The 6,402-nt window shown below is 54.4% G+C and overlaps 1 long non-coding RNA gene across 1 annotated transcript; it reads left to right on the top strand.

Annotated features, from left to right (window-relative positions):
- Positions 1-220: 220 nt before the first annotated feature.
- On the top strand, positions 221-5,242 carry LOC114672720 (uncharacterized). The gene is made up of 3 exons (XR_013405519.1): positions 221-491; positions 3,272-3,889; positions 4,194-5,242. It is a non-coding gene; the product is annotated as an uncharacterized LOC114672720 (long non-coding RNA).
- Positions 5,243-6,402: the final 1,160 nt, after the last annotated feature.

Raw genomic sequence — 6,402 nt, 5'->3', positions numbered from 1 at the left:
GATGCATTTACCTAAGTAACGGCAGTGAATGCGTTTAAAGAAAAATGGAAAGCAAATAACAGAATAAAGTACCACTGGAAAGGCCAGGTCAAGAGGAGGGGGTGGACAGAACTGTGGGTGGCACTGGCTTTTCGTAACTCAGGAATCAGGAAGTGCAGTTGACACTTGTTTTGTTATGTTTGTTCCGATGGAAAAGGAAGCTGTGGGTGGGGACACATCTGGTGGGAGGGATTTGGGTCCTGCCAGCTCGTCCCTGCAACCCCCCACTCCCGTCCCCTCAAACCTGTTCATGGCTTGCAGCCCTGTGATACCTTGCCACATTCTGTGACAGAATCCGAGATCCAGGTAGAAGGGGGGAAGTACATGGTGGCTGTCGGGGCAGCTTTCTGTAAAATGCTGCCTGGAGAAGCACGTGATTCCAGACCTTCCTCTCTGCAATAAAAGTGAGGTTGACACCTACAGATATGATTGTAACAGGATTTTTAGCTCAGGTGAGTGCAAGCCTCCTCTCCTGGAGCTCTGGCTCATCCCGCCCTACGCTCCCCAGTCCAAGGCTCTCCGGGTGCTTGGACAGTCTCCCTTGTAGGGGGGTGGGATTGGAGCAGCTGCTCCCGACTGCTGGTCCGTTCCAACCTAGGAGGGCTTAGGTGCGGAGCAGTGATTGGCAGGCCAAGCTCCCTCCCTCTAGTTGTAGGCCTGGGACATGGCCAGCTGTTGCGGTCATCTCGGCCTCCTGGCCCACTGAGCAGCACACACAGAAGCTGGGCCCACTCCTGCCCTCCCCACAAAGGGTCACGGGAGCCACCGCCTGACTTTGAAGCCCACTAACTTGTGGCTGACAAGAGAAAAGGTATTTGGAATTAAGTGAACGGTGGGAGGCCAGGGCAAGCTAGGCCTTGAGATCACAGAGCTGCAGGCACCTTGATTGCAGCTGCCACTGGCCCCAGTCCCTTACTTTCTAGGGCTCTGCAGTGGGCAGAGCAGGGACTACTATTATTATTTCGTAACACTTCATCCTGGCTTATCTCTAGCCCCTCAAATGGTGTCCACACAGGGTTAAACTGCCAAGGCGCCCCTGGCTTGTGGTGACTCTGGGGAGGCAGTGGTGCCCGTCACTGGCGCTAGGGAATCTTCTCTGACTTCCCTTTTCGTCCATCTCCTCCCCAGGGCCCGGCTTTGCCGCGCCCTTCATTTTCCTCCCCCCTGTTCTGGACTTGTGGGTGCCCCCAGAGCAAATTCTTGGGGATCCATGCCCAGCAGGTCTAGGGGGCGCTCAGGGGCTTGCATTTTTGTCAGGCTCCCTGGTGGTCTGGTGTGGGTACTCTGGGGACCACATTTGGAAAACCCAGGCCCCCCAGTTGTTGACTAGCAGACGAGGGGCTGTACTTAGGGACCACTGTCCAGCGTTTAATGCAGAGTGACTGGAGAAATGGGAGGACCAGACCCTGTGACGGGAGTGGGGGTGGGGGGCACAAGAGAGGCTGCCACCCTCTAGAATCTCCTGGTTCACACCAGCGCCTGCGAGAGGCCCCTGGGACCTTGTGAAAGCACAGGTGACTGGTTGCACCCCAGGGGTTCAGATTCCCAGGACTGGCCAGGTCAGAGAATCCGAATTTCTGACAAGTTCCTGGGCAAGGTCAATGCTGCCGGCAAGGAGGACCACACTTTGAGAACCACAGGTGGACACCGGCAGCTGCAGACTCAGCTAGGATCAGGGCAGAGGCCACGCCCTCCCCATTCCTCCAGAGATGCCTTAGCCCTTGGAGGAATGGGCAGGACCTAAACAGGAACAACATGATGATGTCGATGTGGCATCTGCGTGGGAGCACTGCTACTTGTCCACGCTGAGTGCAGCTTCCAGGACCACCCGCAACACACACAGCCCTGCAAGGCGGGAGCTCATGTGCCCCTCATTTCACAGGCAAGAAAGCTGAGGCTCAGAGGGGGCAAGTGACCTGCATAAGGCCACACAGCCAGCGAGTCAGGGAACAGGCGGCCAAACCCAGACCTGGCCAGTTTCATGTTCACACCGTGAGGGGTCCAGCGGCTATGGTGTCGCTTCTGGTTACCTAGTCCCCATCATTTAGAGAGGAAGGACGTGGAGAAATAGGAGTGTGTGTGGCAGGAAGAGACTGGGGGAGAGAAAGGGGCCCAGGAATCGGGTGTGAGTGTGGCACTGAAAGGAGCAGCAACCCAAAGTCACGCGGTGGTCATGCTCAAGGTCATGCTCAAGGTCATGCTTAAGGTCATGGGTTCACCCCAGGGATCCCGCCCTCACTGGAGCTGAAGCAGGCCCCTCCCTGAGGCTTTAGGGGTCTCCTTTGGCCAGGTGATCCCCTCCCCGTCACCACCCCAGGGCACACAATGACATCCGATATTCCACTAAACAGGACACTTCAGGGTGGAGGTGGGGCAGGAGGGTGGTGGGAGGTCACAGTACTCAGCCTTTGCTCCCATGGGCCCAGCACCCCTGGGTGGACCTAGACAGGCTCTGGGCACCCAGGTCTCAGGCTTGACCTCAGAGCAGAGCTTTGGGCACCTCTTCCTCCACATCCACACCTGCTGTGTGCACACCCGCCCCAGGTTCTGGGTCTGGCAGCATTCTTGGGCTGACTGTGGAGAGGCTTTGCTGGGCTTGGCAGGTGGGCAGCAGAACAGGTAACTGCAGAGAAGAGGGCAGGGGGTGGTCTGAGGGCAGGGGGTGGCCGGAGCAATTCGGGAAGAGCACTGGCACATGAGTCTCCTTTTGGGGGCTCAGCTTCTCTTTCTGTAAAGGGAAGGGAAGAAGCCGAGTATCCTGAGGGACACTGGTGATCTGATGGGGTGGGGATGTGGTGGGAAGGGGCCTGGCCTGCCCCGGTCTCCAGCCTGTGTCCCAAACCCACCTCCCCTTGGAAGTGGTCCCGGGAATCGCCAGCACCTGGTTCTGGCTGGGCTGAGAGAGGCTGTGTCTGCTGCACCTGGAGTTGCAGGGCCAGCCGCGGTCTGAGCACTTGGACCCCTTGAAGCACAGAGGCTGATGCATGGCAAGTGCTCATGAAACGTCACCTGTGTGTGATTATTAGTCATAAAATGTCTTAGAAGCTGGAGGGCCTGAGAAGGGCCTTCTAAGCATGACAGTTGTCTGTCTAGGTTGGGGTCCTTTTCATCAGGAGGGACCTGGGAGCCAGGTGCCCTCTGCTCACAGCTGGTAATGCAAGGGGCTTTGTATTTTCTCTTCCTTTCCAGGCACTGAGGCCTCTCCACAACCCCCTATGCATTTATCTTACAGGATGTGCCTCTGTGATCACCTGCAACCTCCATGTGAAAGCATCAGCCAGGGGCTCAAGAACTTCCCTCTGGAGCCTCACACTCCCAGCGTGGCACCTGGCAGGGAACAGATTCTCTCCAAACCTTTGTCAATGAATTAAGGACGACGTCACTAGAATCCATCCCTCTTTTATTTTTTATTTTTATTTTTTGAGACAGAGTCTCGCTCTGTCGCCGAGGCTGGAGTGCAGTGGCACAATCGCAGCTCACTGCAAGCTCTGCCTCCCCGGTTCAAGTGATTCTCCTGCCTCAGCCTCCCGAGTAGCTGGGACTACAGGCACCCATCACCACACCCGGCTAATTTTTATGTGTGATTTAGTACAGACAGGGTTTCAGCATGTTGGCCAGACTGCTCTTGAACTCCTGACCTCAGGTGATCCGCCTGCCTCGGCCTCCCAAAGCGTTGGGATTACAGGCGTGAGCCACCACTCCTAGCCCCATCCCCATTTTATAGACAAGGATACCAAGGCTCAGAGAGGGGAAGCTACTTGCCAAGGACACATAGGAGACCAGTGGGCAGGACCTCTGGTTTGTCCGGGAGGCCACTGGGCCTCTTCCCAGAGTCTTCAGCCTCTGCTTGGTGTTCCAAGATTTTTTTTTTTTTTTTTTTTTTTTTTTTTTTTTTGAGACGGAGTCTTGCTGTGTCGCCCAGGCTGGAGTGCAATGGCCGGATCTCAGCTCATTGCAAGCTCCGCCTCCCGGGTTTTTACACCATTCTCCTGCCTCAGCCTCCCGAGTAGCTGGGACTACAGGCGCCCACCACCTCGCCCGGCTAGTTTTTTGTATTTTTTAGTAGAGACGGGGTTTCACTGTGTTAGCCAGGATGGTCTCGAACTCCTGACGTGATCCGCCCGTCTCGGCCTCCCAAAGTGCTGGGATTACAGGCTTGAGCCACCGCGCCCGGCCGGTGTTCCAAGATTTTACACCCGCCGTGGGCCCAGTGGGCTGAGAGGACACGGGCTGGGGTGTCGGAAGCTGCAGAGCTGATCCCTCCTGCTTGGCTGGAGGCTTGCAGACCCGGCAGGCAGGCTCGGGAGGCAGCGGGCGACCTGAAAAAGCACTCACTACCACAGGCTCAAGAGTGACAGCGCCTGTCAGGGACAGGGAGGCAGGGCTTTTCTTTTCTTGCTGTTTTATTGCCTTCAAAGTCTGGACCAAGTGGTTTCCGGATGGAGTCACAGTAACCTCACATCTATTCAAGCAATTCGTTCATTCCTGCATTTAGTAAAATACTCACAAAACAAGGAAGAACATCTTGGCGGTGCCGCTGATCCCCCCATTTGTCTGCAAATTAGAAAAGCGTGATTCCATTGATCTCCTGTTTATCGAGCGCCTACTACATGCTAGGTCGGATGGTCTGGTTCAACCCCCACAACCCCACAGCTGCTGTCTGTTTCGTATCTTGTGTTTTCCACTTGACCGTTTATCGTGTGCATTTTCTCGTGTACCAAAGGCGCTTGTGAGAGATGGTGTCTGGGGAATGGGTATCTCAGGGGTCTACCGCCTGGCTTACCTCTTCCCAAATCAGGGTTCCTCTGCATCACCTCCTCTCTGTCCAGCTCCTCCTTCAGGGCCTAGCTCAATTCTACCTCCTCCACAAAGCCCTCCATTCCCTCCCCTCCTGGCCAGTGTTGTCTCCTGTGCAGCCACTAGCTCTCTGCCTGGCCTCACCCGGGTCTCCTATCCCTCCTCTCTCGTGGAGCGATGCCTTTTCTCTTCCTCTATACACATCAGGTCTGAGCTCAAAGTCACCTTGTCAAAGGCCCTCCCAGGACCACCTGATTATCCTGTGGATTTGTTCCTGCGTTTGTCCCTGAGCCCATAGAGTCTGCTCGTTTGGTAGAAGGACTCCTGCAGAAGGTGCTGGATAAACACTGGAAGATCTAGCAATAAAAATAAAAGAAAGACTGGGCGTGGTGGCTCAGGCCTGTAATCCCAGAACTTTGGGAGGCCGAGGTGGGCAGATCATCTGAGGTCAGGAGTTCGAGACTAACCTGGCCAACATGGCGAAACCCCGTCTCTATTAAAAATACAAAAATTAGCCAGGCATGGTGGCATATGCCTGTAATCCCAGCTACTCAGGAGGCTGAGGCAGGAGAATCGCTTGAACCTGGGAGGTGGAGGTTGCAGTGAGCTGAGATCGAGCCACTGCACTCCAGCCTGGGCGACAGAGTGAGACTCTATCTCAAAAATAATAAAATAAAATAAAATAAAGCATACTCTGGCCAGGCGCGGTGGCTCAAGCCTGTAATCCCAGCACTTTGGGAGGCCGAGACGGGCGGATCACGAGGTCAGGAGATCGAGACCATCCTGGCTAACACGGTGAAACCCCGTCTCTACTAAAAAATACAAAAAACTAGCCGGGCGAGGTGGCGGGCGCCTGTAGTCCCAGCTACTCGGGAGGCTGAGGCCGGAGAATGGCGTGAACCCGGGAGGCGGAGCTTGCAGTGAGCTGAGATCCGGCCACTGCACTCCAGCCTGGGTGACAGAGCGAGACTCCGTCTCAAAAAAAAAAAAAATAAATAAATAAAATAAATAAAAAAAAAAATAAAGCATACTCAGTTAAATATGAATGTCAGATAAGTACCAAATAACTTGTGAGTATAAATGTATCCCAAATATGGAATGGAATACACATACTAAAAATTTGTTTCTTTTTATCTCAAATTCAAATGACACCCAGCATCTTGAATTTAATCTGGCAACTCCACCACCTCCTACCCTCTTTGCCCCTTGTCAGGCAAGCTCAATAGCTAGGCCGAGAGCTGCTGAGGGCGGGGGCCTTGTCTGTCTAGGCGACTGCTACATGTATGCCTGGCCCTCAGCAGGGAATCTGACATGAAGCACATGCTGGATAAATAAATACCTGTTGCTGGAGCAAGTGATGGGTTCCCAGCCCTCGCTGGAGAATTGAGGGGAATCCACCTCAGCCCAGCCAGGTGGAATCGTCGGGAACAGAGTGCATCTCAATTTCTGCAAAGACCAATGCAAATTAGAAGAAGACTGAGATGCAGGCTGTTTGATCCAAGAGATGCCTTTTAATGATCGTAAAACAGCTGTGACTTACTGAGCAACTTCTGTGTACCTGGCCTC

The sequence above is a fragment of the Macaca mulatta genome, chromosome 15 (assembly GCF_049350105.2).
Source record: "Macaca mulatta isolate MMU2019108-1 chromosome 15, T2T-MMU8v2.0, whole genome shotgun sequence".
Taxonomy (NCBI): Eukaryota; Metazoa; Chordata; class Mammalia; order Primates; family Cercopithecidae; genus Macaca; species Macaca mulatta.
The sequence above is the reverse complement of the archived record's forward strand: the minus strand, read 5'-3'. Positions and strand labels throughout refer to the sequence as shown.